This window comes from Pongo abelii, chromosome 3 (genome assembly GCF_028885655.2).
Source record: "Pongo abelii isolate AG06213 chromosome 3, NHGRI_mPonAbe1-v2.0_pri, whole genome shotgun sequence".
Classification (NCBI taxonomy): Eukaryota; Metazoa; Chordata; class Mammalia; order Primates; family Hominidae; genus Pongo; species Pongo abelii.
The window spans coordinates 171,574,493-171,592,140 of NC_071988.2; the positions used below are offsets into that span (position 1 = coordinate 171,574,493).

At 37.0% G+C, this 17,648-nt stretch overlaps 1 protein-coding gene across 3 annotated transcripts in view; it reads right to left on the bottom strand.

Annotated features, from left to right (window-relative positions):
* The window catches only part of IQCM (IQ motif containing M), a 489,167-nt gene that overhangs the window by 388,217 nt on the left and 83,302 nt on the right, over window positions 1-17,648 (bottom strand). The gene's annotated exons all lie outside the window — the stretch shown is intronic.

The following is a 17,648-nucleotide window of genomic DNA, read 5'->3' on the forward strand; positions in this document are numbered from 1 at the left end:
CTCAGAGCTACAGGAGGAAATTCAAACCAAAGGCAAAGAAGTTGAAAACTTTGAAAAAACTTTAGAGGAATGTATAACTAGAATAACCAATACAGAGAAGTGCTTAAAGGAGCTGATGGAGCTGAAAGCCAAGGCTCGAGAACTACGTGAAGAATGCAGAAGCCTCAGGAGCCGATGCCACCAACTGGAAGAAAGGGTATCAGCCATGGAAGACGAAATGAATGAAATGAAGCGAGAAGGGAAATTTAGAGAAAAAAGAATAAAAAGAAACGAACAAAGCCTCCAAGAAATGTGGGACTATGTGAAAAGACCAAATCTACGTCTGATTGGTGTACCTGAAAGTGACGGGGAGAATGGAACCAAGTTGGAAAACACTCTGCAGGATATTATCCAGGAGAACTTCCCCAATCTAGCAAGGCAGGCCAACATTCAGATTCAGGAAATACAGAGAACGCCACAAAGATACTCCTCGAGAAGAGCAACTCCAAGACACATAATTGTCAGATTCACCAAAGTTGAAATGAAGGAAAAAATGTTAAGGGCAGCCAGAGAGAAAGGTCGGGATACCCTCAAAGGGAAGCCCATCAGACTAACAGCGGATCTCTCAGCAGAAACCCTACAAGCCAGAAGAGAGTGGGGGCCAATATTCAACATTCTTAAAGAATTTTCAACCCAGAATTTCATATCCTGCCAAACTAAGCTTCATAAGTGAAGGAGAAATAAAATACTTTACAGACGAGCAAATGCTGAGAGATTTTGTCACCACCAGGCCTGCCCTAAAAGAGCTCCTGAAGGAAGTGCTAAACATGGAAAGGCACAACCGGTATCAGCCATTGCAAAATCATGCCAAAATGTAAAGACCATCGAGACTAGGAAGAGACTGCATCAACTAACGAGCAAAATAACCAGCTAACATCATAATGACAGGATCAAATTCACATATAACAATATTAACTTTAAATGTAAATGGACTAAATGCTCCAATTAAAAGACACAGACTGGCAAATTGGATAAAGACTCAAGACCCATCAGTGTGCTGTATTCAGAAAACCCATCTCATGTGCAGAGACACACATAGGCTCAAAATAAAAGGATGGAGGAAGATCTACCAAGCAAATGGAAAACAAAAAAAGGCAGGGGTTGCAATCCTAGTCTCTGATAAAACAGACTTTAAACCAACAAAGATCAAAAGAGACAAAGAAGGCCATTACATAATGGTAAAGCGATTAATTCAACAAGAAGAACTAACTATCCTAAATATATCTGCACCCAATACAGGAGCACCCAGATTCATAAAGCAAGTCCTGAGTGACCTACAAAGAGACTTAGACTCCCACACATTAATAATGGGAGACTTTAACACCACACTGTCAACATTAGACAGATCACCAAGACAGAAAGTCAACAAGGATACCCAGGAATTGAACTCAGCTCTGCACCAAGCAGACCTGATAGACATCTACAGAACTCTCCACCCCAAATCAACAGAATATACATTTTTTTCAGCACCACACCACACCTATTCCAAGATTGACCACATACTTGGAAGTAAAGCTCTCCTCAGTAAATGTAAAAGAACAGAAATTATAACAAACTATCTCTCAGATCACAGTGCAATCAAGCTAGAACTCAGGATTAAGAATCTCACTCAAAACCGCTCAACTACATGGAAACTGAAGAACCTGCTCCTGAATGACTACTGGGTACATAACAAAATGAAGGCAGAAATAAAGATGTTCTTTGAAACCAACGAGAACCAAGACACAACATACCAGAATCTCTGGGATGCATTCAAAGCAGTGTGTAGAGGGAAATTTATAGCACTAAATGCCCATAAGAGAAAGCAGGAAAGATCCAAAATTGACACCCTAACATCACAATTAAAAGAACTAGAAAAGCAAGAGCAAACACATTCAAAAGACAGCAGATGGCAAGAAATAACTAAAATCAGAGCAGAACTGAAGGAAATAGAGACACAAAAAACCCTTCAAAAAATTAATGAATCCGGGATCTGGTTTTTTGAAAGGATCAACAAAATTGATAGACTGCTAGCAAGATTAATAAAGAAAAAAAGAGAGAAGAATCAAATAGATGCAATAAAAAATGATATAGGGGATATCAACACCGATCCCACAGAAATACAAACTACCATCAGAAAATACTACAAACACCTCTACGCAAATAAACTAGAAAATCTAGAAGAAATGGATAAATTCCTCAACACATACACCCTCCCAAGACTAAACCAGGAAGAAGTTGAATCTCTGAATAGACCAATAACAGTAGCTGAAATTGTGGCAATAATCAATAGCTTACCAACCAAAAAAAGTCCAGGACCAGATGGGTTTACAGCCGAATTCTACCAGAGGTACAAGGAGGAACTGGTACCATTCCTTCTGAAATTATTCCAATCAATAGAAAAAGAGGGAATCCTCCCTAACGCATTTTATGAGGCCATCATCATCCTGATACCAAAGCCAGGCAGAGACACAACCAAAAAAGAGAATTTTAGACCAATATCCTTGATGAACATTGATGCAAAAATCCTCAAAAATCCTCAATAAAATACTGGCAAACAGAATCCAGCAGCACATCAAAAAGCTTATCCACCATGATCAAGTGGGCTTCATCCCTGGGATGCAAGGCTGGTTCAATATATGCAAATCAATAAATGTAATCCACCATATAAATAGAACCAAAGACAAAAACCACATGATTATCTCAATAGATGCAGAAAAGGCCTTTGACAAAATTCAACAACCTTCATGCTAAAAACTCTCAATAAATTAGGTATTGATGGGACGTATCTCAAAATAATAAGAGCTATCTATGACAAACCCACAGCCAATATCATACTGAATGGGCAAAAACTGGAAGCATTCCCTTTGAAAACTGGCACAAGACAGGGATGCCCTCTCTCACCACTTCTATTCAACATAGTGTTGGAAGTTCTGGCCAGGGCAATTAGGCAGGAGAAGGAAATAAAAGGTATTCAATTAGGAAAAGAGGAAGTCAAATTGTCCCTGTTTGCAGATGACATGATTGTATATCTAGAAAACCCCATTGTCTCAGCCCAAAATCTCCTTAAGCTGATAAGCAACTTCAGCAAAGTCTCAGGATACAAAATCAATGCGCAAAAATCACAAGCATTCTTATACACCAATAACAGACAAACAGAGAGCCAAATCATGAGTGAACTCCCATTCACAATTGCTTCAAAGAGAATAAAATACCTAGGAATCCAACTTACAAGGGATGTGAAGGACCTCTTCAAGGAGAACTACAAACCACTGCTCAAGGAAATAAAAGAGGATACAAACAAATGGAAGAACATTCCATGCTCATGGGCAGGAAGAATCAATATCGTGAAAATGGCCATACTGCCCAAGGTAATTTACAGATTCAATGCCATCCCCATCAAGCTACCAATGACTTTCTTCACAGAATTGGAAAAAACTACTTTAAAGTTCATATGGAACCAAAAAAGAGCCCGCATCGCCAAGTCAATCCTAAGCCAAAAGAACAAAGCTGGCGGCATCACACTACCTGACTTCAAACTATACTACAAGGCTACAGTAACCAAAACAGCATGGTACTGGTACCAAAACAGAGATATAGATCAATGGAACAGAACAGAGCCCTCAGAAATAACGCCACATATCTACAACTATCTGATCTTTGACAAACCTGAGAAAAACAAGAAATGGGGAAAGGATTCCCTATTTAATAAATGGTGCTGGGAAAACTGGCTAGCCATATGTACAAAGCTGAAACTGGATCCCTTCCTTACACCTTATACAAAAATCAATTCAAGATGGATTAAAGACTTAAACGTTAGACCTAAAACCATAAAAACCCTAGAAGAAAACCTAGGCATTACCATTCAGGACATAGGCATGGGCAAGGACTTCATGTCTAAAACACCAAAAGCAATGGCAGCAAAAGACAAAATTGATAAATGGGTTCTAATTAAACTAAAGAGCTTCTGCACAGCAAAAGAAACTACCATCAGAGTGAACAGGCAACCTATAAAATGGGAGAAAATTTTCGCAACCTACTCATCTGACAAAGGGCTAATATCCAGAATCTACAATGAACTCCAACAAATTTACAAGAAAAAAACAAACAACCCCATCAAAAAGTGGGCGAAGGACATGAACAGACACTTCTCAAAAGAAGACATTTATGCAGCCAAAAAACACATGAAAAAATGCTCACCATCACTGGCCATCAGAGAAATGCAAATCAAAACCACAATGAGATACCATCTCACACCAGTTAGAATGGCAATCATTAAAAAGTCAGGAAACAACAGGTGCTGGAGAGGATGTGGAGAAATAGGAACACTTTTACACTGTTGGTGGGTCTGTAAACTAGTTCAACCCTTGTGGAAGTTAGTGTGGCGATTCCTCAGGGATCTAGAACTAGAAATACCATTTGACCCAGCCATCTCATTACTGGGTACATACCCAAAGGACTATAAATCATGCTGCTATAAAGACACATGCACACGTATGTTTATTGCCGCATTATTCACAATAGCAAAGACTTGGAACCAACCCAAATGTCCAACAATGATAGACTGGATTAAGAAAATGTGGCACATATACACCATGGAATACCATGCAGCCATAAAAAAGGATGAGTTCATGTCCTTTGTAGGGACATGGATGAAATTGGAAATCATCATTCTCAGTAAACTATCGCAAGAACAAAAAACCAAACACCGCATATTCTCACTCATAGGTGGCAATTGAACAATGAGAACACATGGACACAGGAAGGGGAACATCACACTTGGGGGACTGTTGTGGGGTGGGGGGAGGGGGGAGGGATAGCATTGGGAGATATACCTAATGCTAGATGACGAGTTAGTGGGTGCAGCGCACCAGCATGGCACATGTATACATATGTAACTAACCTGCACATTGCACACATGTACCATAAAACCTAAAGTATAATAATAATAATTTTAAAAAATAAAAAATTTAAAAAATAAAAAAAAGAAAAATGGTAAAAAAGAATGTGTTTCAATTGCTTCTAAATCCTTATAACGTTTTAATATCTTTTCTATTTATAACGTACTATTAATTCTATGTATTCATAGCTTTATTCAATTATATTAATTCATATTTAAGATGCTATTAACTTCATTAAAAGTTAGTGAACTTTGTGGCTACTTCACTGTAGTAAACCAAGTTGCTCAGAAGCAATGAGTCTCCTGTCTTACTCTGAGTCCTCATCTTGCATCTTTCTATTTCAGAGCTTACCAGGTCAGTATAAAAAGAGAAAAAGTATAAAGAAGAAAGGAGCATGTTCAAAACATTTGTCATTCAGATATGAATTATAATTCTATTCATGTGCTAATTTAAGAATTCTGTTTAGGTTCTTTCTGCAAGAGCATTCAAAAGGGCCAGCAAAAGAAAATTCCTGACAAGAAATGAGAAGAAATACAGCAATCTAAACCAGGAAGAAATGAAGAAAAGTAGAAGCATTTGCAAAATTCTCTGTGTGATAATCTCTCAAGAGATTATCTCAAACTTATTCTCTCATTTAGAAATTTCACAATAAGGATCTGTTTTTATGCATGGAGCAATATTAGTATGTTTCAAATTCCGAGACTTCAAATCAAATTATTCTGTGACACCAAACTCAGCATAATTTCCCACCTCATTGAAAACAATCTCTAGTTTCCACTTTTTTTATAAATTGTTATGGCTCCTTAAATTCTTCCAAGTAATTTTGCAGGAATGAGTAAAAACGTTTTAGCATGTTTATTGCATGTTTGTATGTATAATCAGTCATCTGTTTCTGTAGATTTAGCATCCGCTGATTCAACTAATGGCAGGTTGAAAATATTTTTTAAAAATACACAACAATAAAAAATAATACAATTTAAAAAACAATACAACAACAACTATTTACATGGGATTTACACTGTATTAGGTATCATAAGTAATCTCAATATGATTTAAAGTATACAACAGTATGTGCTTAAGTTATATGCAAATACGCCATTTTCATTTTTTTCTTTTATTTATATTTTTTATTTCAATAGCTTTAGGGCTACAAGTGGTTTTTGGTTGCTTAATTGAACTGTATAGTGGTGAAGTCTAGAATTTTAGTGTACCCATCACCCAAATAGTGTACATGGTACTCCATAGGTAGTTTTTCATTCTTTAGACCTCTCCCACCCTCCTCCCTTCTGAATCTCCAGTGTCCGTTATACCACTCTATATGCCTTTGTGTAGACTCAGCTTAGCTCACACTTATAAGTGAGAACAGGCAGTATTTTATTTTCTATTCCTGAGTTACTTCACTTAAGATAGTGTCCTTCCATTCCACCTAAGTTTCTGCAAAAGACATTATTCTGTTCTTTTATATGGCTGAGTAATATTTCATGGTATAAATATACCACATTTTCTTTATCCACTCATCAGTTGATGGGCACTTAGGTTGATTCCATATCTTAGCAATTGTGAATTGTGCTGTGATAAACATGTGCATGTAGGTGTCTTCTTTATAAAATGACTTCTTTTCCTTTGAGTAGATACCCAGTAGTTAGACTGCTGGGTTGAATGGTAGATCTACTTTTAGTTCTTTGAGAAATCACTGTACTATTTTCCATAAAGGTTGTACCAGTTGACATTTCCACCAGCAGCATATAAGCATTCCCTTTTCACCACATCTGTGCCAACATCTATTGTTTTTTGACTTTTTAATAATGGCCATTCTGGCTATGGTAGTGTGGTACCTCACTGTGGTTTTAATTTGCATTTCCCTGATGATTAGTGATATGGAGAATTCTTCATATGTTTTTTGACCATTTGTATATCTTCTTTTGCAAAATGTTTGTTCATGTTGTTTACCAACTTTTAAATGGGATTATTTGGTCTTTTCCTTGCTGATTTGTTTGAGTTTCTTATAGATTCTGGATATTAGCCCTTTGTCAGATGCATAGTTTGCAAACATTTTCTCCCATTCTGTAGTTTATCTGTTTACTCTGTTGAATATTTCCTTTTCAAGGCATCAGTTTTTTAGTTTAATTGGGTCCCATTAATTTATTTTTGTTTTTCTTGAGTTTCCTTTTGAGAACTTACTCATAAATTATTTGCCTAGGCCAATGTCCAGAAAAATTTTTCCTAGGTTTTCTTCTAGAATTTCATGGTTTGGGTCTCATATTTAAGTCTTTAATCTATCTTAATTTTTGCATATGGCAAGTGGTAGGGATACAGTTTCATTCTTCTACATGTGGGTATCTAATTTTCCTAGCACCATTTATTGAATAGGGTTGTCCTTTCTCCAGTGTATGCTTTCATCTGCTTTGTCAAAGATCAGTTGGTTATAAAGTATTTGGCTTTGTTTCTGGGTCCTCTATTCTGTTCTATTGACCTGTGTGTCTACTTGTACATCAGTACCATGCTGTTTTTGTTACTATAGCTTTGTGGTATTATTTGAAATCGGGTAATGTGATATCTCCAGAATTTTTCTTTTTGCTTAGGAATTCTTTGGCTATTTGAGCTCTTATTTGGTTCCGTATGAATTTTAAGACTGTTTTTTCTAATTCTATGGGAAAAAAAGACATTAGTAATTTTATCAGAATTGCATTGAATCTGTGGATTGTTTTGAGTAGTATGGTCATTTCTGTGACATTGTTTCTTTCAATCCATGAGCATGAGATGTTTTTCTATTTATTTCTGTCATTTATGATTTCTTTCAGCAGTGTTTTATAGTTCTTGTAGAGATCTTTCACCTCCTTGGTTAAGTATATTGCTAGGTATCTTTTCTTGTAGCTATTGTAAAAGGAACTGAGTTCTTTATTCGATTCTCAGGTTGGTCATTGTTGGTGTATAGCAGTGCTACTGATTTGTGTATATTGTTTTAGTAAACTGAGACCAAACAGAATTCTTTGCTCAAATCTAGGAGTCTTTTGGAGGAGTCTTTAGGGTTTTCTACACATGAGATCATATTATGAGCAAACAGAGATAGTTTTACTTCTTCTTTTCTAATTTGGATGCGTCTTATTTCTTTCTCTTGCGTGATTGCTCTGCCCAGGACCTCCAGTATTATGTTGAATAGAAGTAGTGTAAGCAGGTACTCCTCTCTTGTTCTAGTACTTAGGAGAAATGTTTTCAACCTTTCCTTGTTCAGCATGTTATTGGCTGTGGGTCTATCATATATGGCTTTTATTATTTTGAGGTATATTCTTTATATTCTTAGTTTGTTGAAGGTTTTTATTGTAAAGGGATGCTGCATTTTTTCAAATGCTTTTTCAGCATCTATTGAGATAATCATATGGTTTTTGTTTTTAAGTCTGTTTATGTGGTGAATCACATTTATTGACTTGCACATATTGAACCATCCCTGCACCCCTGGGATGAAACCCTCTTGATCATGGTGAATTATCTTTCTGATGTGCTGTTGGATTCAGTTTGTTAGTGTTTTGTTGAGGATTTTTGCATCTATGTTCATCAGGCATATCAGTCTGTAATTTTGTTGTTGTTGTTATTTCCTTTCCTGGCTTTCGTACCAGGGCGATACTGGCTTCATAGAATGAGTTAGGGAGGATTTCCTCCTTTTTGATATTTTGGAATAGTTTCAGTAGGATTGATACCAATTCTACTTTGGATGTCTGGTAGAATTTGTCTATGAATCTGGGCCTGGGCTTTTTTTTTTCTTCCTGGGAGACTTTTTTTTAAATTACTGATTAAATTTCATTGCTTGTTACTGGTCTGTTCAGGATTTCTATTTCTTCCTGATTCAAGCTAGGAGAATTGTATGTTTCCAAGCATTTATCTATTTCCTATGGATTTTCTAGTTTGTGTGCATAGAGGTGTACATAGTAGTCTCAGATGCTTGTATTTCTGTACTATAGCATTTTAAATAAGGGACTTGAGCATCTGCCAATTTTGGAATCTGCAGAGTTCATAGAACCAATTCCCCACAGATACCAAGGAATGATCATATACCTGAAATCATTAAAATATAAATTAGGTTTCATAAACATTGTTGATCAAAAAACTATTTGGTAAGTTGTCACCACTGTAGGCAAAGGAATAATCACAGCACAAAGTCATTTTTTTTCTGATAGATTTCTCCAGTGCCTTCTAGCTATGTAGTCATTTTAAAGCATTATTACAATTTATTATGCTCTCATTTTATATATAAAGGAAAAGATTTGTGATTTGGAGACCAAGGAATACATAAACACTCTCTCTTTCTCTCTCTCTCTGACACACATACACGTACACTCATACACATATGTAGAGACTCTCCCACACCCATAAACATATATAAACAGTCACAAACACACACATACACACTCAAACACACTCTCACAACTCACACACTCATACATATTTTTACCTTCTTCCAGACTGGGTAAAGAACAACTCCATATCAACGCTAAGTATATGTGCATGACATGGATGTAATGAAATCTTGTTGAGCTTAATTACAGCCTGTTTTCAAATTTAAATAACTCAAAATAGATATAAATATTTTTAATTCCTAAGAGAATGCAAATTGTATATTATATGGTACTACATGAACAAGACAATACTGTATTATATGCTAACTAACATTAATATTTTATATATATTACAAAAACACTGATTTTACATGAGATTTCTAATTTCTAATAGTCAATCATTTTAGTAATCCAATAATTTAAAATTTAATAATTTTTAATAATTAAGATTCATAAATTATCGGCAGAATGACAATACAAACTGGTTAAGCAGTACTGTAGAATATACACAGAAAGAGAAGATAATTTCATATTTTTCCTGACTTTGCTGTATCAAAACTATGGGCATGTATTTACAGGCAAGCACAAAGAAGATATTTACAAAGGATATTTGATACTATAATTGTTACAGGGTATTTTTTAAGTTGATATCCTTGGATCAAATTCAAGGAATGTTTGGCCTATTCTCACGTAAGATATTCAGTTTATGGAAGATAATGCAACTGAATTTGTCTGGGCTGTCTGAGCAGAAACTACATACTCTACACACGCAGTACACACGTTTCTTTCTAATGTCACAGACTTTAATCAAGTTCTGGAATTAATGCCACTGATATCTTAGATCATGCTTCCATTCACCGGGAAGTGAATATTGGGAATATGCTTTAAAAATAGATCCAAAGTACAGAGCTAATACATGCCTTTTGAGATAAGAACTTTGAAAAATGAATTGCAATTTTAATTCAAATATAAACTCAAAGATCAGCATTTCAGAGCTGTCTAGTGAGGCACATGCAAAGGTTCCTAGTAGCATGTCTCCGACCTCAGCAGAGTCTATAATGAGATTTTCAGGAGGATTTCTGCCCTCCTTGTGCTCCTGATAAAATCTTCACTTCCCTCTTACATTGTCCACCACCAACATTGTCCACCCCCAACACTTTGGCCTCATGATAACAAAGTGCTAAAGAGAAAAATCCCCCAAAAGAGACTATCATTAGAAAGGATTACTCACATACTCTAAGTGACCCTCGGAACTAGTCTTCTCACTCTTCTTACTGCTGACCTCAATCTCCATAGACCTGCCATCTTTCATTCTTCCTCGAACCAGCTCCCAAACTCTTCATTTGTCCTAAGAAACCCAAGACCTTCTATCAGCTAAATTAATATTCTTGCTATCTTCTGTACATGTTCCCCCTATCTTCTTGTTCTAATAATCCTATTTTCCTAAGGAGACAGCTTTTTCAGCAGCTCTCTCAACGAATAGCTATTCTTTTCTTCTACCCTTCACATACCCTAGGGCTTTAGGCAAAACGGTTCCTTCGCTGATGCTCAGTGACACTTCCCAACCATTTCTCTTCCCTCTAAAGAAAGAAGGAAGGAAGGAAGGAAGGAAAGAAAGAAAGAAAGAAGGAATTTCATTTTTTCATAGCGAACTATATTTTCACTTCCACATTTTTCCAAATTTGATTATTTCACCCTTCTCCTTGCTCCTCAAAACCCCAATACTTTCGGTCCCATCCTACCCTCAAGTGAATAACTCACTTCTAACTTCATTGGAAAAAAAAATTGAAGTAATCTCATCACCTGCTCTATCAATCCACCTGCATCTGCACTCATGCCCCTGCCTTTCTCTTGGGACAACAAATAAGCTGTCCTTGCTCCTTTCTAATGCATTACTCCTTAACTGAAATAAGACTAATATATTTCCCACTCCCCTGATTTGGCTCCTGTTCATTTTCTGCTTCCTTTGCTGGATACTCCTTTTCTTGCCCTCTAAGTGTTAGAAATTCTCAGGGCTCAGTTCTTGGATTTTTTTTCTACCTACATCTACTTCCTCAATGATCTTATCTAAGTCTATGACTGTAAATAGTATCTATACCTGTGTTGTCCAATATGATAGCCAATTACCATAAGTAGCTATGAGCACTTGAAATGTGGCTAGTCCAATTTAAGAGTCACAGTAAGTAAAATATACACTGGATTTTGAAGATTTAATATGAAAAATATATATCTCAATAATTTTATATATATATGTAAAAATTATTGAGATATTATATATCTTTTTTTTCTCTGTCTCCCAGCTAGAGTGCAGTGGGACAATCTCGGCTCACTGCAGCCTCTGCCTCCCGGATAGCTGGGATTACAGGTGCCTGCCATCAAGCCTGGCTAATTTTTGTATTTTTCAGTAGAGATGGCATTTCACCATGTTAGCCAGGCTTATCTCCTGCCCTCAAGTGATCTGCCTGCCTTGGCCTCCCAAAGTGCTGGGATTACAGGTGTGAGTCACCACGCCTGGCCCCAAATATATTATTGAAATTAATTTTACCTGTTTCTTTTTACTGTTTAATGTGGCCACTAGAAAATTGTTTATTATATGTGGCTCATGTGGCATGTCTACTGGACAATATTATCTACAAATTAATGACTCCAACCTTTCCCATGAGTCTGCACTTACTTATAATGGACTACCTATTTGACATTTTGATTTGTATGTCTAATAGCCTCCTCAAACTTAATATATCCGTATCCCAATTCTTGGTTTCTGCCCATTTAAAACGCATCTCTCTCTATTCTCCATCTCAGAAAGTAGCAGTTCTCATCTTCCAGTTCATCAGGACTAAAGCCTAAGAGTCATCCTTCATGCTGTCTTTCCCTTACACTCCACACCTAATCTTTCAGCAAGTACTGACAATTCTTCCATTAAAATATTTTTATGACAGTATTTTTAAAGTGATATTAGAAATGAAGGAGGAGAAAATAAAACAAGCAAGAAGGGAAAACTAACGTGAAATTTTTTTCTGAGTTGACCATCATTATAAGATACTGGTTGCTTAACTGTCCAAAACCTTCTGAGAAACTTTATAAAAGGTTATTGAGACCCTTCTGCCCAGGGACAGAAGGGAGGAAACATTTATCCACTGGCTCTCATCCCCCCTTCCTGGTTGTTTATGTGTCAGCTGAAGCTGGTCCTATGAATGTCTCAAGCCAGGAAGGAGTCCAGGAAGTATGGAACAAGGACCAGTCACCCTAGCAGTGGCTGCAGTGCCTGGAATAAGAGATGAGCCCAAGAGGATTTCAGGTGATGAATGAGAAGTGTTTGACACGGCCTGCATGCAGTGGTGTGCTGCAGCAAGCTCAGACCTGCTCAGGAGAGCTGACTGTGTACATCTCTTCCCAACTCCTGTAATCAGTGGTACCACTATTGGTAGTTTGAAACTGGCTATGTTAAGAGTATTTACACCATGGAAATCAGTAAAAACTACAAACCAGGCCTTCCTCCCTCCCCTCACCAGAGCCAGTTGTTAAACATGTGCTAGCACAGCACTGACTAAAAGGTTCTGTTCTTATACAGTCTCAGCTCACTTATCTCCAGCTGATTCTCAGAACTGCAACCACATTAACTCTTTTTTCACTTATTTGAAAGTTCTTCCATGTGCCCTACACCTTGCGTCATTGCAAATGGTTTTGCAATTGCCTTAAACTTCCCACTCTTTGAGTAACACCTATGCATCTTTTACATCTTAGCTCAAATATCATTTCCTCTGGGAAGTCTTGCTGACACACAGTCCATGTCCAATTTACTTGTGATGTACTCTCAATCTGTATATATGTGATTGTTAATTGATATCTGTTTCCCTAGCTAGACCACAGGTTCCACGACGACACAATTTATATCCATTTTTTCTCCTTTGTATTCTCTGCACTGAGCTTTGTATATTTACTGAATATCTGAACTAAGTTTTTTAATCAACACATATTAAAAGTACTATTACCACTGTTTAATTATTTTAAGAATATTGAAAAGAAGTCCTCCTACTTGAAAATGTGGGGAGCCACATTGGGAGAAGAAGACATAACACTTTTATGGGCATCACTTATGTGCATTTTATGTGCATCACTTCCAGCTATAATCCACTGAGACAAATCTGTCACATAGCCCCATCTATTTTCCAAGTACCAAGAAATAAAAGGATACAAGTTTGATGAGCATCTATCCCGTCTCTGCTACAGTCTGTTCTTTAGGACACTAAATATTCATTCCTTCTTGTTCCTTTACAGAACACACCTTTCCTCTCCCCAAAGATGACAACCCAAAGTTCCCCCCAGGCGCTACATCCAGCTCCGAGAGCAGGACCTCCAGCTGCTGTGTAGTTTTATCCAACAAGTTCAGATGTGGTTCCTTATGGTCCAGTAATATGAGACCCAAGTACAGAAGGTATCTCCATCTTTCCTAAAGCATATAACATACAGTAATAGAGCAGGTATAGGATAACCTTAGTAAAAACTCCATTAGTGAAAGGGAAGAAAGTAAACATAATAGTCACCAGTCCAAAGATGTTATAGAATTCTATTGGAAAGTCACTGAGAAGGCCCCCTAACCTGGAGGTGGGGAAGTTCCTTGAATAGACAATGATTTTGTCCTGGGAAGTGCTCTCTTCATTTTTTCAGTGGCCTCTTGATCTACTCTCTGAGAAGCCTTTTACTGGCTCCTTGGACACATCTTGCCATTACCCTCCTTGGAGGTTGTATGGCTTGTGTCACCCACTTCCTGATAAATCTAGGTTATCTTACTTTTTCAACATTCAATTACATCAAGGTTCATGGTTTCTTTGGGAATTAAATTCTCTAAAAAAATCTGTTAGGCTTTTTAATCTATTTGCTTCCAGTTAATTCTGCCTGACAATAACCACATTCAAAGTCTTTTTTTTTTTTTTACCTTTTTTGAAATGGAGTCTCACTCTGTTGCCAGGCTGGAGTGCAGTGGCACGATCTCAGCTCACTGCAACCTCCTCTTCCCAGGTTCAAGCGATTCTCCTGCCTCAGCCTCCCAAATAGCTAGGATTACAAGAGCGTGCCACCATGCCCAGCTAATTTTTATATTTTTAGCAGAGATGGGGTTTCACCATGCTGGCCAGAATGCAAAGTCATTTTTTTAATATATGGCTCTAAAATCTCCTTTGCATCTTTGTTTCCCTTACCCCTTGGATTAGTCTCTCAATAATGACTGCCATGAGGGTATCTGAGATAATGGGCTGTGTGGTAAAAGATGTACTTTTAATATGCTTTTTGTGGCAATGTTAAGTATTAGTAGATATTTGCTCAAAACCAAGACCCCAAGTACCTAGTATCTCTCTATGCCCATTCATTTCTAATTGTAGACTAGCCAGGACTTTTCTCAGTTTATCTCATGTTTATAATAATTCCCAAAGCAAGCCAGAAACCAGCAATATGTCTTAATGATGAATTTCCCAACTTCTTTACCTGAAGCTACAAAGCTCAGTAGGTACATGGTCTAGATTCCAACTTATTGCTGGTGGCAGTTTTTACCATTATATAAGATGCATCTCCAACCTTCTAATTTCCTATACCTGGCTTCACGCTGCCACTTAGTGTAAACCACTAACCCAGTACCACAGCTCTTCCCTGTGCCTTATGCTTTACTTTATCGTTGACCAAGTTTAAATAACACTACCTTTCTAATATCTGTAAAATCTCTCCCAACACTATCCCCAGTGTTACTACCTTCATTTAAATTGTCTTTCCCCGTGTAAATTACTATCTCCTTATTGGTCTCTATGCATCTAAAATCCATCACATCCCATCTCTACAGCCAGTAAACATGCTAAAATGCAAATATTATCACTGCAACTTCTCTTTAAAACATTTAAATGGTTCTCATAGCTTTTAGGTTAAAATTCTATGTTGTTCAGTATCTAGTCCGTTATCTGTAATCACTCCCCAATCCTCATGTTCCAGTCATGTAAAATCATTTTAATTCTGTCAAAAACATCATAATCACTTTCTCAGATATCTACTGTCAGGTAGATGCTAGGCCCTCTAGCTAGACAGAATTTTCTTTCTTTTTTGAGTTAACACTTTTTTATCTTTCAAAATTTACCAAAGACTTTAAATTTCCTGAGAATCTATTCCTGACACCTAAATCTGAATCAGATATCCTCCTATTCATTTTAAAGCAGTAGAGTTACTTTCTGTTACAGTATGAGTCATACTATAATTGTCTATTTATTGTCCTTCAGTGACGCTGCAAAAACTATATACATCAAATTTGAATTTCTTGAAGGGAAGCAGCATATCTTTTGTCTCTCATACCTCATATATTAAATTAAACAAATGTTAGGTGAAGAAATGCATGAGCCCCACAATTTCAGTACGGTAGTGACCCCTCACATCTATTTTCAATCTTCACCTACCTCTCAAGTGCTAGCTCTCCTTTTTCAACTTCCTAATGGCTATCTCCACATGTGTGTCTACTTAACAGGTCTAAAACTGAATTCATTATTTTCCCCCGGCCCTTTCCCCACTTGTCCAAAATCTGATTCTCCCCTTATTATGGTTCAAATGTTTGTATGTCTCCAATATTCATGTTGGAACCTAAGATCCAATGTGATAGTATTAAGAGATAAGACCTTTGAGGAAGTGATTAAGTTATGAGGGCTTCACCCTCATAAATGAAATTAATGCCCTAATAAGAGAGGTTTCAGAGAGCTGCTAGCCCTTTTCCCTTCCATCCCTTCCACCACGTGAGGACACAGCTTTTGTCCCATCCAGAGGACAGAGCATTCAATGTGCCATCTTGGAAGCAGAGACTGGACCCTCACAAAACCACCTGCTAGTTAGTACCTTGATCTGGGATTTCCCGCCTCCATAACTATGAATAATACATTTAGTCTGTTTATAAATTATTCAGGCATTTTGTTATAGCAGCAATAACAGACTAAGATACTCTCTAAATTTCTATCCAATCCTAAGGATTTTTGTCCAGTTTCTCAGTCTAGAAACCTCAATAACTTTATCATCTTCATTTTCATTACACAATCAGTTGATTTTTCAAAAACCAGTTAATTCATCCTAAAATAATCCACTAATTCTGAATTTATCAAAATGTATTAAAAAGAACACTAGTCTCAAGGACATTAACTGGTATAATGTGAAAAAAAATGGGGGTTCTTTGGCCAAATGAATCGGCGGTAGCAAGGTTAAAAACAGTAAACAGATTTCTTTTCTGCAGTATTTCCTAGACCTTTCAATATATTAATAATCAATACGAATCTCCAATAAGGATTATAACATGTATTTTTTTTAAATGTTTCTAACCAAAGAACCCTTTGTCAGGTCACTGAATCACTCACGACTAACATTCTGAAGAGCATGCTTTGAGAAATGCTGATGGAACAGCCCTCCTCCACACTTTATACTTCCCTACTGCCCTAATTTAGGCCCTGTCATCTCTCACCTGGACAGCCTCCTCACTTAGCTCTCTGTCATCACTCTCTCTACAGTCTCTGCTGCCAGTTTTATTTTTCTAACTGAAAGATCTGATTATATCTCACCTCTTCCCCCACCTACAGCTTTGAAATCATCATGTCTTTCCATTAAACATAAGTTCAAATTCTAGGTCTACTATTATATTCCCTTCAAACTCTAGCCCACCCATCTTCCAAAATTTATTTCCTACCACATCTCTCCCTTCCCAAAATATATCACGTTCTTACGTCCTTTGGAGTTTTAACACATTTTGTTCCTGTGGCTCAGAATGGCATCTCCTGTTTCCATCCTACTTCTGAAAACCCAGTTCTAAAGAGATCTCTTCTGATAAATTTTCAGGAGAAATCTTTTCTGGTCTTTGGTTGGTTACTCCTCAGTGTTTCCATAATGCTTCACACTTACCCTCTTACAGCAACTGCTGCACTGTATAGTAAGAAATTACCCTGTGTTTATCCTCACCATTATTCTCTGAGCCTTTTAATTGCTGTTTCTCCAGCTCTTAACTTAGTGCCTGGCACAGAGCAGTCATTCTTTGTTGAATAGGAAAAATACAAATGAGTGTATGAATAAATAAACATCTTTAGAAATAACGTAAGAGGAAAAAAATAAGATGAGGCTGTGAAAGCTATACTAGAAATGTATTATAAGTGGTTATGTATTCATGCCATTAGTTTCAGGAAAACAATATCACTTTGCTTAAAGCGATCTCTAATTTACACCTACCATGTCACTGATAGAGGATAAACCTTTACAATTTCTTTTAAGGGAAAACTCTATAGCTTCCAAAAATCTTTTTAGTGTTTTGAGGAAACACACTCACGAGTAAGTTGCCTATCCTATCGATCCTGCTCAAAAACAGAATTCAGGGCTATCATCCATGGCTGCTTTAGCA